Raw genomic sequence first — 17,288 nt, 5'->3', positions numbered from 1 at the left:
GTGTGTGTGTGTGTGTGTGTGTGTGTGTGTGTGTGCGCGCGTGCGCACGTATGTGCTTTTTTTAATTTTTGGTGGAAATAGGCGAATTGGTTCTACAATTTATATAGAAATATAAGAACTTATAAGAAGCAAACTTTTTTTTCTGTTTCTCTCTCTTTTTTTTTTATCAAGTCAAACCTTTTTGAAAAAGAGCGACAACATGGGGGGACCCTCACTCCCTGATTTCCAGACTTACTAGAAAGGCAGCAGTAATGAAGACACTACGATGTGCTATCGCAAGCCCTGGGATTTATATTTGAGGCTAGGTTTCAAAATGGTGTGTCTAGATCTTGGCGATTTCCATTAAAAGCCATCATGTCCTCTTACCTTACAGTTGGAGAGGACCCAGTGGGCCATTATATTTTTCTTCGTAGCAGTACATACATATTCTTCTTTTCATAGTTCTCTGGCTGGGGTGTTATCTACTCTCACACCAAATCCTGGAAAATAACGTCCAATTTCATGGGGCCTATTTTTTTTTCTAAAGTAGCTCATTTTCTAGCTTTTCAGTTATCAGCAGAGGATCGGTAAACGCCTGATCACTTGTGCCGGGTCCGTTACGGTTGATCTTGAGTGTTAGTTTCCTGCTGGAGGGCAGTAACAGTCTTCTTGATTCCCATCATCCCCCATGGAAGGGACCTACAACCCTCGGAAGCTTCGAGGCACTTCTTGCCTCACCGACAGCATCATGCCCTGTCCTACAACGCGACTCCTACTTCCTGCTGACATTCGATGAGTTCTCTCCACGTGCCCCTGGTTGTACCAAGCGCTTTTTCTTGGTTATCTTACTTAATGCTCACGAAAACCAGAAGTATATCATTTCTGCACTTTGCAGATGAAAAAGCTGAAGTTAAACAATGTAAGTTCCTTGACCCAGGTCATATAGCTGGTAATATGAAACATGAGCACCTCCAGGCAGTCCGGGGGAGACCCCAATTCTTTCAAACATTTATTAGTTCCTCCTCTTCATAAATTTCGATATCCTAGTCCTGTGCCCCTCCAAGGCACTAAGATGCTTCAGGGAAAGACTATCTTGCTTAGTTCAGTATTCCTGGAATTTTCTGACTCACTGATTGACCAATAAGTAAGGAATAAATGGTGGCTGAGTGAATACTTGACAATCGCTATTTGGATTTTATGGGAAAAGGGGCCTACAAGGTTAGGCATATAACCTGAAACTTTGCTTTTAAATGATATAAAGAAAACAGAATGCTAATATATGAGGTTTTAAGAAGAGTTTCTATTTATCTTGTTATTTCTATCGTTTAGGTTAGATTCTACAGTCCAGATACTTTCCCCCCGTTCTTTGGCAAGCTCTTTTTCCTCCTCTTACGTAAGGATAAACTGGCTCCGTTAGGTTTTGTTCTTTGTTTCATTTTGTCCCCACGTCATAATCCCAGGCTACAGGCGTGCAGACTCAAAAATGCTGTCAATCATCTTTCTCTGTTTCTTGATTCATGACTTAAGCTTTTGGTGCCAAATATAAAATAAAAGAAAAAAATCGACAAGTTATACGTGACCTTCCTCCTTCATCATTCTCTGGCCTTTCCATGTGCGGGGTGGAAATGAGCTACCAGTTCCCAGACTCGGGCAGAAGTCCGTGGCATCAAAAGTAGAAACTTTGAGGGAAATTTTGACGTGAGTGACTGGAGGTCAGTGATGCTGAACGCACTGTGGGAGTGGGTTCTGGGGGTGAGCTGTGCTGGCCCCGGAACCACCTGAAGCATGTAGCTGTTTGACTAAAAGTGAGAACAGAAATCCAGACGGAGCCCTGCAGAGCCTGGCTCAGCCACTCTGGGCTGTTAAGACAGAGATGGCCGTGAGGACATGCAGCGATGGCATCCAGTGATGGCCACAGGAAGCCCTTGGGCAAAGCTGATCGGTGTTCTCTTTCACGGGGAGGGAAGGAACTGTGGGTCGTGTAGAGGGACCCAAGGAAGGAGAGATGTTTGCGTTGCTGTCCTTGATGGAGCACAGCACCAGACCTGCCCCGTGACCCCAGGGAGCCACTGGGTTTCCTGTGAGTTTTCTCTCTTCGCCTATGGGAGGCAGACGGGCGAGGACGCGCACGCCTTCAAGCCGGTGTCTGTGTTTCTGTGAGGCCTGACTCAACAAGACACAATATTTGGTATAAAACTAAAGCAAGTGAAGAAAGAAAATGCCTTACTTACTTTGGTAATATTTGAATTAATTCAGTATATCGCAGCATTATCTGTGTTCTTGTCAATACCGTTGGTGACATATTTTTCTAAGTCACCTGGGCCGCAGAGTGAAATGGGGGAGAGTCAGACCTGAGGCCTCTGGGCTTCGATAGACCCGGTTCCGAGCCTGGCTGGGCCTCAGTCTTCTCCTCTGTGAAATGGACCTGCCACTCTCCAGTCACAAGGGCGTTTTTCAGATTAATCAGCCCTGTGCACGGTACCCTGAGCCGTGGGCGCTCAGTAGGTGTGAGCGTCGCCGCCTGGGGACCCACCCCGTGTACAGTTCCCCAGTCCCGACCTGTATAGGTAAAAGTAAAAATGGAGTTCGCTTAGTCAAAATGCTTTCGACCGGTAGAAATTTCTAAATATAGTCGACTGTTCCCCACCTTGCCATTTGTGAATACAGAGATTCAGGGGGTTACAAAATTAACAGGAATTAAGACCATCATTTTAATAATAGCGGTACGTGCTAATGCAGCGTGCTCTGGGCACGATGGCCGAGACTGGCACCACGGTCCTCTGCACGTACCCCACGGGCACGCTTTCCTCTCCTTCCAGGAGCACCTGGCATGTCACAGCCGCACTGTCTTCCGAGGGACTTCCTGCGTGCCCAGCGTCCACTTAAGGGACTTTTGTGAATACAGTTTCATCCACGTTCCCAAAGAACATATTTGTCATCTGATCTGCTGGAGGTCTTAAGGTTTGTGTTAATTTTTTCCATTTCTCTCACTGAAGATATTATTAATTTCGAGGAGCATTTTAAAAAATGGGTAATAATCATGTGCTATTGCAATAAGAACCCTGGCAGTAGATTAAGCACAGACTGTAATCCTTTGATTTTGTTGGGAGAGGGATATCAATGAACAGGAATTTGATATACTACTTCTCGTATTTATTATTGTATACCCCGTGGGATGTTACAACAATATTAGCAATAAAATACTCTCCACATTGGCTTAGAACAAATTTTATTTTTGCATTCGTAAATTCTAACTGAACAGATCCAATAAATTTATGCTGCGTGTCAACATATATCAGATTCTGTTAAGTATTTTCAATTAGTCAAGACCTGTGGATGAATTAGATTTTGAAATATTGAAAATCAGAACCGCATTGGTCGATAACGATGGGCATTATCATTATGACATTTTTCAAATTATAGAGTCCCAAGGGGCCAGGGTGTTTTCATCTAGTTCCACCAAGGGCCACTCACCCTCTGACTTACAACGGTGGAACAGAGCCGTTGTCGTTTCTTTTAATGCGTGGATATTAACGGCTCGAAAAATTATTAGCAATATAGTTGCTGACTCAAGGCGAGAGCTCGTCGCATAGCAGTTTGAGAAGCATCCGTTTGGCTGTTGAGATTGCGCGAGGAAAACACTTTTATTCTGAAGGCGCTTTCCGATCAAACCTTCCCAAAGGGTAGTTTCGATCCACGCATCTTTCACGGGTGGAAAAATAAGCAGGAGAGAGGATCCAGCTCCGTACAGTTATCGGACAGACCCTGAGTGAGGAGAAGGGAGAAGCGGCACAAGTACTTTCTCTGGAATGACAGGCCTTTCTCCACACGCGTCTATTTCATTTGAGAGAACTTTTATTCTGGCCATGGTGACAAATATTTTCTCCCCTAATAGCCCTTTACTGTGTTTTTTAATATTATTTTATTTCTTCTGAGAAATCAAAGTAGATTCTACTGCAGGGCTGGGCTGGACTGCGGTTTTCCCTTGGCTCCCTTGATGGCTGGGCCTCACGATTCGCTGCCCTTGAAGTGTGAGGCCAGCGGTAGGTTTAGGGGAGACAGCGGGCGGCAACCGAGCCTCCATCTTCGGCTCCCCATTCCGCCAATTCGGTGGAATGTCGTAGTGTGTGGAAACCTAATAAATGTGTCCATAGAAACAGAAACGCTAGAAGGGACTTGAGAAGCTACGTAAATATTCCTCCCTGGTCTACAAGCGAGATCTCGCTTGAACTTTCTAAGACCCACGAGAATCTATTTGTTTTCAAAACCTCACACGTAGGCACCCACTTTTCCTTTGAAACCTGATGTAGATTCTCCTTCTTCAAAACCTTGCTGTCAAGAAAGCCTAAGTAATTTCCAGCCTTCTGGCATGGCAAGTTATTTCTTCTTCCATGGAGACAGGGCATTTACTGGTCAGAGTTCCCCTGTGTCATTGTATACTCGAGTTTCTCTTTTTCTCTTCAGGAGAGATAAACCCAATTTTTTTTTTTTCCCCGTGAAACTTTATAATCCACAAATAATTTATTCTCACAGCTCTTTCCCAAGTCTCATAAGTTCTCTACATTCTACTTAAGTTTAAGAGTCCACACCGGTTGGAGGAGCATTAAAAATCATCTCTTGGTGTTTCTCAATGGGGGCCACCATTGACATTTATGATGCAAGATTGTCCCATGATTTTAGAATGATTAATAGCCTGGTTCCCAGGACCCAGGGACCAATAGCTCCTCGAGCCCCCGGTCACTGCCATAACCAGATTCAACCCTCCTTCTCATTTACCTGCGGGGAAGGACCGGGACCCCCAGACGATAAACTTCTCACTTCAAGTTCAAGTTCAAAATACAAAGCATGGTGGTCCAGCGAAGGGCGGGGCTGGGCCTAGACCGGAGATTTTAGCTCTGGGCCCCGTCCCCTCCCACTCCATCACACCTGCACCGTGGGCTTACATTTACGTTTCAGCTGTTTAGAAGCACAGTACCGCACCTATATGGAGGCTTTTCTGGAGAACCAGACTTTCTGGGTCGGTGCTGAGAGGGCATTGCCGTTGTGTAGTACGCTGTGCATACGAGAAAGGTGATGTCGGAACGCAGGGCAGGGACATAGCAGAGAGAGGACAGCCCTGGAGACGGAGGGAGAAGACAGGGCCCGGATCCCGGGGGAGATGAGATGGTGGCACTGGCGCCAGACAGGTGCCAGCTCAGTCACCGAGAGAGCAAAGGGGAGAAATCTGAGAGAAAACGGAAAATGGTAAGTAGCACAGGAAGTGCATTTTCGCTGGCTTTTCACCAGGCGTCCTACTTTCTGCCCTCTCCTCCGTGTCACAGAAGTTCGTGGGAGGCCACAGGGCCCTTGACTGTCTCCCTGCAGCCACAGCCTGGCCTCCCCCTCTCGAGCTCCGCCAGCCTCTCCTCTTCTCCCTCGCTTGCTCGTCGGAGGTCACCACTTTGTCCGTCATGCCTCCGCGAGGAGGGAAATGACTGGATGGCTTTTATCTCTCCGGACCCTTCCAAAGTGTCAAGTAAAGTTATGCATTACAGGGAAAGGACTTAGAAACAATCGAGCTTTGGGACATTTCTCCCCCAGAAGCTTTATGAAAAGCTCCGATCTCTTGAGACATGTCCCATTATATAGGTACCACCAGTTCATGGAAGAACAAATGCTCATTCACTACTATATTCTTTGAATTGACTGTAAGAATGCATTGAATTCCCTAGTACAAAGGTTACTTGATAACAAACTAAGAATTCATGCCTTAAAGGTACAGTTCTGAGTAGGGGCGTCTGGGTTGTTACAGTGGATTTTACTTCCTGTCTGCCTCAGCCTCCACGAAATACACCTGTCAGGAGCAGGGTCGAAACTGAAGACTGGATTAAAGGGATCTTTGCTGGGCTTTCTAGTAAAATAAAGAATCTTACATGATAAGATTTATCATCTATTAAAGAGCTACATTTATGGAGAGAGAAATAATAATATCAAAGGCTTTCCTTATCTTGTGCTATTTAATTTTTTAAAGCTTTGTGACCGAGCTCCTGAGCCAGATTTTTTTTTTAAACGTGGTGATTTTCCTGTCCTGTCTTCTTTTGTGCACAGGACACCAAGTTATATTTGACTTCTCAGACTTTCTCATTTCCTGAAATCTCTACTAGCTCTATAAACATGGAAGAATAAATATTAGTTTTATGAGACCGTGTTCCTCTCTCCTCTACTAGTTGAAAAATACCACGTAATAAAAAAATACAAGGATGTAATATTGAAAATTATAGGTCAATACGCCCTCTTATTGTGGGTATATATCTAATTCTCATGCACGGAGACTACTTTTTCAGGAAAATGTATGCCGCGTGATACCATTCATTTATATGTTTCTACCTCTCATTTTTAACAGTATATCTCAAGTGACCCTCACCTCACCAGAGTTCTTTATCACTGTAATAAAAAGAAAAACAAAACAAAAACAAAAACAAACAAAAGCCTTTAGCCCCTTGCTGTTAATTTAAAGCATTACATATGACCCAAAATTAATAAAACGTTCGTGCATTTCCTTCCTGCTAAGCACCCATAATCCATTGCGCTCCTTGAAATTACATTAGAAAATGTTTCATGACAATTTTGAAAGAAAAGCAAGTCTTTTGAAGGGTATTTTTTTTTTTAAGTCAGTTGTGGTCTTGCACAACTGACTAATCAGTACTTTGTGTGCAAACGTCCAAAATCCAGACTGTAATCATACATTTTTAGCAGTCATGAAAATGTGGCATCCTTTACCCGTGTCTCTCGTACCTCATATTCACACCTTGTAAGGAAGAAAAAGAGTCACCTGTGTGGATACGTCATGAGTTGAAACACTTTTTTACAGCTGGAGGATTCAATACGATTGTGTTCACTTTTTTTTTTAAACGCCAGTTTATTTATTATTATTTTTAATACTATATATACATAATTTTTTTACATTTTTAAAAATTTTCTCCCTTCTCCTTCCCCCCTCCCTTTCAATAACCACTAGTCCATTGTCCATGTCCAGGAGCCCCTGTTTGTTTGTCCTGTTCATTTGTTGCTTTTAGGTTTATATCCCACATATGTGATATCATGTGATTTTCAACCTTTTCTGTCTGGCTTATTTCGCTTGGTATGATAATTTCAAGGTCCATCCACGTTGTTGCAAATGACAGTATTTCATCTTTTCTTATGGCTGAGTAATATTCCATTGTATGTATGTACCACAGCTTCTTTAGCCAGTCATCTATTGTAGGACACTTCGGTTGCTTCCATGTCCTGGCCACTGTGAATAATGCCGCTATGAACATCGGTGTGCACATATCTTTTCGAATATGAGTTTTCAAGGCTTTGGGGTAAATACCCAGTGGAGGGATTGCTGGATCATATGATAGATCAATTCTTAGTTTTTTGAGGAACCTCCATACCATCTGTACCAATTTGCAGTCCCATCAGCAGTGTATGAGGGTTCCTTTTTCTCTACATCCTCTCCCACATTTTTTATACTAGTCCTGTTGATGATAGCCATTCTAACAGGTGTGAGATGGTATCTCATGGTGGTTTTGATTCTGTTGTATTCAGATGATTCACCTCCGTCTGGAAATGAACACCATTTGCAAAAGCTCCACTGACTTATCATGTCAAGGGCAGTTTTTCCTTCCACATTCACTCTCTGTTGTTCCTGAAAATGGAAAATAATCAGCCTCGTATATTCTAGGCTTAAATGTAAGAAAATTGGGCTTATTGAAACAGCTCCTTCTAATGACCTAAGTTTCTATAGCATTCTTCTTTTAAGCCACAAAATAAAAATATTAAAAATCTTTTTTAAATTTTATTTTATTATTAGTTTCAAGCATACAGCACATTGGTTAGACATTCATATAGTTTATGAAATGATCCCTCAGATTACTCTTTCTCTTCCCTGGCTCTACACCTAGCCATTTTTTTTTAAAATTTTAAATTATCGACATGAAATATTATATTAGCTGACATAAAATAAAAAAATAATTAGCTAACATAAAATATTATATTAATTTCAGGTTATTATTTTTATTATGAAGTAGTTTAAACTTGCAGACAATAATAAACCTTATGTACCCACCTGCATATTTTAGTGTTGATAACACCATATTTGCTTTTTAAAGTTAAAAAAATCTCACTATCCTTCCTATTCATCCATTCCCAGATATATCTAAAAAACTAATGTAAGACTACGTCTACATATAAAGAGACTATTATTCTTAACTTTACATAGATGAGATCATACTAAATTTATACCTTTGCAACTTGTTTTTTCTCAGCACTTTTTTTTTTCAGAGTTATCTGTTAATATTTGGACATGTGGTGCATTCTTAGTGGTTAAATGCTGTGTAGCTTCCACACGTGAAGTAGATCTACCTTCTTATAGTGCAACGTCTATCAGGCTTTAGTCTCTCTGCCCCCGGCTCCGCATTCACAGCAGATACACGTGATTACCGTGCGCTACGGCTGCATCCTGCTCGCCACAGAATAGGCACTTAGTAAATATTTATTCTATAAATTAAACCACAAGACCTTTTATTTCCTTCTTGTCCACACAATTTTCTATTTTGTTTTCTTGTTGCTGTTTGACGCGCCTCTGTCCCTACTGATTTGTCCTGTGAGCAGTTTCTAATGTGATTTTAACAGATCCATCTCCATCGAGCATCATTGTGTCTAAGTTCTCTCTAAGGAAGGACAAAAAAAAAAAAAATAGAGCAAAGACAAACAAGAGAGAATGGAAGAAGGAAGAGAGGACAACTTCTAACCCTTAGCCTCTGAGATTCGGTTGGCGTCCATGAGTTAAGGACAATGCTCATCATTTCAAGATCTATCTCAAGTTCAATGTTTGTTTAGTGTCTGGTGCCTTCAAAATATGGAAGCTATCAAAAATCCTCAAGTGAATCTACATTTGTAGTTCTCAGGAGATTTTAGGGTTGTTTTGTGAGTGTTTTTTTGCCTAGCAAGTACCAAATAAATATCTGTCGAATGACCGAATACATAAACAAAGTCATAAATATTTGTAGAGATTCCGTGGTCATTTGACTCGGAGGTATTTTAGTGTTCCTAGCGACCAGCTGTCATCTATTAGAACATTTAACTTCAACACCTAGACCTCTTGTGATTGAAAACAGGTCTAAAAACAAATGAAGGATAAGAGTTAACTGAGAGCATCAATTCCCAAGAGTTATGAAAATTAAAGTCTTCGGTTAGAGTTCCCAGATTATTTAGGATTTTTTTTTTAAAGTGTCCATCTCCTTAAAGTTTTAAGAGCTGTGTATCTTAGAGTTTAGATTAATCTCAAATTCTGTTCTGTTTTGTTATACTAAGAGATGAAAGTGTTTCTTGGTCAATTACATATTTGTATGTGGGCTGAGCCACATGACACCACTAAAAAATGCAACTTTGAAAAATTCAAGAGAAAAAGCAATTATTTCTAGAACTGACAGAGCCTTTCCTGAGTTTAATTCTCACTCTTTTAAATTTTTTATTCCCTTTAAGATACTGGGAATTATTAGGCTGTAAATGATCTTACCACTTGCCAAATGTAATTTTCTATATGAGAAGATGAATAAGTATTGAGAATTTCCTTTGCTCTCTCTTGCAAGCAGTGCTCTGGTCTTTTCTGAAAGTCAAGTTCGTAGGGATTTTTCCCCTCTTTAATCTTTTGTTGTATCTAAGGGAGTTCTACTCATCTAAGATTCCTGCCAAGTTTAACTTCAGTGGACTTTTGTGACTGTGCGTCAGTCCTCAGATAATTGGGTTTCTGTCCAAAATTCTTGCATGCGGTACCTATAGCTGCTCTATTGGGTGTCACCACACCACTTAGGGGTTTCTGTATGTGTAGAATCAGCAGAGAAATGCTTTTCAATCTTAGTCACATATGTTTTTAATAGAATTTGTTCTGGTCGTACTAATATTCCCAGTATGAGCTTATTAGTACTATTTTCCACCAGTAAATGTATGATTTTTATCAGTGTCCGTCATAACGATAGATCCACAGCTGACCTTGGCTTCTCATCTGACATATTTGTTAATGTGCGCGATGGACTTTCAACAAATTACACACTCTTTATTTCTGGCGGATTTTACTTTAGAAAATCGAATAGCCGTTTTATCCATCTGTCTGCCTCCAAGTCGCTGCATCGGGACTGTGTCAGGTCATGACAGGTTGGCGGCCGTCCTTGCCTTCCTCTCCTCCCCTCTGCAGGCCCAGGCTCTCAGGAGCAGGAGGGGAGCCAGGGAGATCAGGCTGCAATGGAAAATGGGGAAACGTGTCCAGTCATAGGCCTACCGTCCTCCTTCTACAATTTCTATTCCATTTTATTAAATTAGATTGACTGGGGTGACATTGGTTAATAAAATGACATAGATTTTAAACATACAATTCAGTAATCCATCATCTGTCTATTGCATTGCGTGTTCATTACCCGAAGTCAAATCTCCTTGTGTCACCTTATATTTGATCCCTTTTACCCTTATCTACTTTCCCCCTTCCCCCTTTCCCTCTGGTAACCACTCAACTGTTGTCTGTGTCTGTGAGTTTTTATTTGTCTGTCTTCTTCGTTCGCTGCATTCGGGTTTATATCCCACGTATGAGTGAAATCATAAGGTTTTCTACTTTTTCTGTCTGACTTGTTTCGTTTAGCATGATTATCTCAAGATCACATCCATGTTGTCACAAATGGCAGTATTTCACCTCTTCTTATGGCCGAGTGAATTCCATTGTATATATGCACTGCATCTCTTTTATGCAGTCATCTATCGAAGGATGCGTTGGTTGTTTCCATGTCTTGGCCACTGTGAATAATGCTGCAACAGACATCCAAAATATGCAAAGAACTCAGACACTTCAACAGCAAAACAAACCATCCAATTAAAAAATAGGTAGAGGACCTGAACAGACACTTCTCCCTAGAAGACATACAGATAGCCAACAGACATATGAAAAGATGCTCAACTTCACTAGCTATTAGGGGAATGCAAATCAAAACCACAGTGAGCTCCTACCTCACACCTGTTAGAATGGCTGTCGTCAAGAGGACAAGTAATCACAAGTGCTGGAGAGGATGTGGGGACAAAGGAACCCTCATACACTGCTGGTGGGACTGCAAATTGGTACAGCCACTATGGAAAACAGTATGGAGGTTCCTCAAAAAACTAAGAATTAATCTACCATATGACCCAGCAATCCCTCTTCTGGGTATCTACCCCGCAAATTTGAAAACATCTATCCATAAAGGTACATGTACCCCTGTTCCATTTATTTTGTATCAGGGTCCATAGAATTTTAAAAGAAAGAGGGGGGATGAGAGGGGGGAAGGAAGGAGAAGAGAAAGGAAAGGAGAGAAGGGGAGAGAGAAACAGAGAAAGAAAGATCAAGCCAATTACGGAATTGTGGTTTAGCAGAAATATGACTGGTCATGATGTTGGATTAAAAATTTTTCAAATATAGTTTGAGAAAATAACTGTTAAAATTTGAAATGGAAGGGAGAAGAGTGAGGAGTGAGAAGCTAAGTGTAGTTTTTAATTCAGATTAGAGGGTCAGAGAATTCATTTTGAGTAAATTGAAACCTGAATCTGGATTCTTTAATACAGGTACAGCTGTGCAAAATTTAAAAATAAGCAATGCATCATTCCAGAGAGTGTTGAAGGTAAAATTAGGTTAACAGATCTAGGCAGAAAACAAACCTCCTAAGTGTTAGGAACTTAGAAAAATTGTAAATTTCAGTGCGCTCATAATACTTGAGACATAGACATAAGTAATTAAAGACAAAAAGATCTCAAGGATGCTTGTGAAGAAGGCAAAATTAATATAGCAAAGCCTCCCTAATTTAGGTACACTAAAGAGAGCCCCTTGTTGGAATTATGTGGTGATTAATCTCAAGGACAGTTATACACTCTCAAGTAAATACAGTAGTACAATCTTGTGGCTAATAAAAAACCTCGGCAAAACAATAACAAAAACCTCTATACTGCTTCATGAATCTCTAACATCTCCCTAAAAATTTTACTCTATAACAATCCACAATGAGCTGAATTACAAAAGTTCGGCCATTTATCCTCTTAAGCAACTTGTCATTAATTAGAAAACGGTAGATTCATCTAAGGTCAGCGGTAAACTATTTCAATATAAGTCTCCAAACATACTTTTTTGACAAGTTCGTTACTACTTATATTAAAGGGATGTTTAAAGATTACAGGTGTATGTATTGGTGGTAAAACCCAGAAAGGTGATTTCCAAATAACTGAGTATTTTCATCTACATATAGCATTTTATTAGAGTTGCCCTCAAAGGGGAGGAATAATAAGGCATTCAAGTGCAGGGCGCCTGACTCATAGGTTGTGTCTCCACCCAAGAAAGAGGTCACAGAGGGCAGACTTCCCAGCCCCCCAGCCTGAAAGGTAAGTGGGAGGAAAAGATAAGGGCTAAGCTGTGTTTGCCCTATTATCCTAGAGTTTGCTTTGCAGCTAGTGTTTCTTTATTTTTATCTTTAGCTTATATCGATAGCTCAGTGTGTGTGTGTGTGTGTGTGTGTGTGTGTGTGTGTGTGCGTGCGTGTGTGTGTTGGAGGCAAGGGGAGTTCCTTTTTAAAGAGACAAAAAGGAAGGGCATTTTTTTATAGGAAGGCATTTTTCTAAATTCTTTTTAAATTCCGAAAATATGAACATTTGAATAAATACTGTTAGCGAAAGTTTTCCAGATATAATGTCTGAGAATGTTTCCATTCCTTTGAAATTTTTCACTAACAGGGAGGACTGCTATTCACTGAACGATGCCATCACTGTTAGAAATTCCTTCCTAAATTTTAGCAGAGAACGTATAACACCCAAATAAAGATGAGTTAAGGGAATGGAATGTACTTCTCTTTTACTTTAAAAGAATTCTTTATTATTTTAACATCCTTAGTAAAAAAAATCCACTAATCATATTTTCTTTGAATTATCAAAAGAATATATATTTGACAACCCAAAGAACCGCAGTCACAATAGGATGAAACGATTTTCAGCATTCTCGAGCTCGGTTTTCTTATCAGAAATGTCACTAAATCGAAAGAAAGCAAAAGATATCACATTAAGAAATTCCTCTTGCATTTAAAATACCTATTTATAAGAACAGTAATCCTTATAAGCGCTGTAGAACATTTAATTTATAAAATTATTTGTTTTTGTTTTTACTTATGCATGTCTCAGCAAAGTGAGACATAATCCACATAATTTTTACTTATGCACTTCTCAGCAAAGTGAGACATAATCTACATAATTTCTGCTACTTTTTTTCCTCTGAGAATTCCTGTCATTTGTAGAAATATGCTGTCACTTTATCTATTGATTGACAGTGCTAAAATTATATTTTTAAAATGAATATTGAAAAAAAGGTTTTCGGGTTTTAATTGTTTTTACCTTTTCTTTCGGTTGCCTTTGGACTTTTTTTTTTCTAAAATTACTTTACCAGCTTCATTTCGCTTAGGTCGTAGAGGGCTCGCCTAGAACTTAGCCCAAGTAGGCCGTGATTTAAATTTCCACTAAACAAATAAGAAAATTAATTAAAGGTGACCTACAACGGTGAATTTCCAAAAATCCCATAACTTCCGTGGGCTAAGTACCAGATGGGAAGGGTATTGGAGACATAATACTCCACGTTCTGGTTTTATGGTTCCTCTCCAAGGCCTCACTCTATTTATTGCTGTGACATCTGGCAGGCTGTCTTTCCTGGGCTGCGCGTGCTCCTTGCCATGTGTTAGCATTTTCCTGGAATGAAAGTCAGGGAAATACCATTTCTAAAAATATGCCTTATGGATTTTAAAAAATATAATATTTCCTCTCTACTAGATGGTTTACTTAGGGGTCCTAATAAGTGACATCCATACACAGAAGAAAAAAAATCACAGTGGATCTGATTTTATCTGTGCAAAAAATAATAACAACTGCTTTGACAAAGTACAAACATTGTCGTCCTCTGTTTTGAAGACATTTTCTTTTTGTGGGTTTGTGGCCACAGGCACGCCACGCTCACTAAAAATAGGAGCTGTCATTTACTCAGTTCTTATACCAGGAACTGTTCTTTATATATAGTAGCAACTACATCTCCCTAACGATACTGCATAGTAGGTGTTGTTTATCATTTACGTTTTATAAATAAGGACATTAAGACATAGATTGCTTATTAACAAACTCAAGTTCACATACCTAGTGAATATGAAGTTGGGACTGCTTTCTTCTTTTTGTCTTTTGACTTTTTTTTATTGTGAAAGACTCGTTTTCAAGAATTTTATTTTCTGTTGCAAGGTTTTAATTTGAAAATGTTTAACCGTAGAGGAAAGTAGAAAGAAATTCGCAGTGAGTACCGTATACCCACCACTATGCATCATTCCATCCCTCTGTTTATACATGAATCCATTTTATTTTTGGACAGACTTCAAGGTAAACTGTAGACATTATTACAATTTCCCCTGAATACTTTGGCATATGTATCATTGCTAGAATTCAAAGTTTATGATTTTTAAGTCAAAATTTTAAGGTAAAATTTATGTTTTCACATAAAATACACATATCTTAAGTGGACATATCCATGAGTTCCAACAAATTTATATACTGGTGCCAACCAAATCCTGTTGTCACCCCAGGAAGATCTCCTACACCCTCACCAAGCAGGTATCCCCCAGAGTAAATCAAGTCAAGTCCTAGAACGTCACATAAACACTTCATACTCTTTGGTGTCAGGTTTCTGTCACATCGTATATGTTTTTGAGATGAGCCTCTTCTTGAGTTTGTCGGTAGTTCGTTCCTATATCTCGCCGAGTGACATTCTATCCTATGAATTTATCACTTTTTGTTTATTCATTTTCTGTCCGTGGACACCTGCGCTCTTTCCAGGCTATGAGTGTTGTAAATGAAGTCGGTGTGAACGTTCTTGAACAAGTCTTTTTGTGAACATAGACCTTCATTTCTACTAGGTCAGTATTTAAGTGTGGAGTCTTCGTCACAGGTAGCCGTATATTCTGTTAAGTTTTAGAGGAAACGGCCAGATCCTTGTCGCAAGCGGTTGCACCAGTTGACATCCCCGTTGACAACATGTGATCATTTCAGCTGTCTCACGTCCTCAGCAGCACTTGGTGCTGTCGGTCTTCTTAAGTTTAGCCATCTGGTGGTTTGTGGTCATATTTCATCGACATCCGATAGACATTTTCCTTGCTGACTAATATGTTGAATCTTCATGTGCTTACTGGCCATGCATGTATCTTCATTTGTAAAGTATCCATTAAATCTTTTGCCCATCCTTACATTTATTTTTGTATTTTTATTATTGAGGTATTTTATGTGTGTGTGTGTGTGTGTGTGTGTGTGTGTGTATTTCTATATAGGATATTTAATTCTTCTAGCACTATTTGTTGAAAAGACTTGCCTTTTCCTATGGGAACGCCTTCATGCTGTTCTCAGATAGCAGATGACCGTCTATAAGTGTGGTCTATGCCTGAGCCCTCTCTTCTCTCCCATTGGTTTTATTGCTCTTCATGCTAGTGCCTCGTTCTGTTGATTGCTGGAGCTCTAGAGTAAGTCTTCCTTGTTTTTCTCTTATAAGATCAGTTTAGATGTCCTAGTTCTTCTAACGTTTTGTGTAGATTGTAGAATTAGCTTTCCAGTTGCTAAAAACACTCAGTTTGGTGGGACTGTGATTAGAATTCACACGTTAGCAATATCGAGCCTTCCAATCCATAAACATATACTCTTTCTCCACTGTTGTGGCTTTTCTTTAAGATCTTCCAGTGATATTCTGTAGTTTTTAGTGTAGAATTCCCGCGTGACTCTTGTTTCATTTATTGCTAAGAATTTGATGTATTTTTAATATTCTCTGTGCTTGACATCATTAGTCATTAGGAAAATGCAAATCCAAACCACGAGGCACCACTTCACACCCACCTGGGTTGCTATACTAAAAAAGGCAGGCGATAATCGTAAGTGTTGGCAAAGTGTGGAGAAGTTGACCTGCATTCGGGCGGGAATGTAAAATTGCTGAAGCCACTTTGAAAAATAGCTTGATGTTTCCTCAAAATATGATTCTATAGTTGTCATCATACCCTACAGTCCCACTCCCAGGTATAGACCTCAGAGAACCAGAAATATATGTCCACTCAGAAAACTTGTGTCCTAATGTCCGTAGCAATATTATTCCCCATAGCCAAAACTATAGACAAGCCAAATATCCAGCAACCAACGAATGGATGAACAAAATGTGGTAGATACATGCATGGAATATTATTCAGCCAAAAAAAAAATATAATACTCATGCATACTACAATGAGGATAAACTTTGAAACATTATGCTCAGTGAAAGAAACCAGTCACATAAGACCAAGCCAAGTATGGTATAATTCTACTCACACGAAATGTCCAGAACAGGCAATTTCTCCAATCTCTTTCTCCTGTTCCACATCCAATCACTTAAGTACTATGCATTAATCTTCTAAAATATCTATCAGATTGAATCTGTCTTCCGGATTTCCATAGCTGCTGTTTTATTGCAGCCTCTTAATATTCCATGTGGGTATCACAGTGTTCTTTCTAACGCGGATCCTGACTTCGGGCCTTAGCCACCTTCCATCCATCCCTTACTTCATCTCAGAAGTAAAGTTTCTAAAAATAGAATTATGTCGCTTTTCTGCATTAAATAATTTAATGGCCTTCTCTTACAGGGTTGATTTTCAAGCTTTTTTTTTTTTTCCTGTTATCTTAAATGAATAGAAATCTGTTTTCAAAGAAAAGTCAAATACTGGAGTTGAACAAATACTCCAGTTTCAGGGCATTTGCATGTAGGAAGGACGTAAGGCTAGTACTGATTTATACTTGGATGTGTCAGTCATATTTAGCTCTCTCTATATATCTATATATATACATATATATATCTATACATGCAATGGGATATTATATATACATACATATATACATACATACATATATATATATATATGTATGTATATATACACAAACAAATGGGCAGATGTAGAAACAATTGTATCTCTACGCATATGCCTGCGTATTTCCTAGCTCTTTCTTCTGAGAGAGGCTTGGGGCAGTGATACCCCAGTAACAACTAGTATATTAGTGCTCAGATCTTGGCTTCTAAGTATCATTCTCCAGTAAAAGGAACTAGTGATCCTTGGAGAAATTGCTAGTTCTAGGGCTGGAACAGTGAAAGTACAATGTAAGCCTGGAGTATCTGGTGTACCCTACAGCAATAAAGTACTCAAAAAGCAAAAGGATGGAGCATGTAAAGAGATATAAGGGCCAACCAAAAAAGCTCC

The 17,288-nt window shown here is 39.7% G+C and overlaps 1 protein-coding gene across 4 annotated transcripts in view; it reads left to right on the top strand.

Moving 5' to 3' along the window:
• The window catches only part of ENOX1 (ecto-NOX disulfide-thiol exchanger 1), a 402,429-nt gene that overhangs the window by 148,830 nt on the left and 236,311 nt on the right, over positions 1-17,288 (top strand). For 2 of the 4 annotated variants that reach the window (XM_023536373.1, XM_023536374.1), the window contains exon 2: positions 2,799-2,940. The exons of the other annotated variants lie outside the window; for them this stretch is intronic. The gene's annotated coding sequence lies outside the window, so the exon portion shown is untranslated. The remainder of the gene's footprint in view (positions 1-2,798; positions 2,941-17,288) is intronic. 4 annotated transcript variants of the gene reach the window in all.

The sequence above is a fragment of the Pteropus vampyrus genome, unplaced genomic scaffold, assembly GCF_000151845.1.
Source record: "Pteropus vampyrus isolate Shadow unplaced genomic scaffold, Pvam_2.0 Scaffold154, whole genome shotgun sequence".
Taxonomy (NCBI): Eukaryota; Metazoa; Chordata; class Mammalia; order Chiroptera; family Pteropodidae; genus Pteropus; species Pteropus vampyrus.
This window is presented reverse-complemented; position numbering and strand designations above follow the sequence as displayed.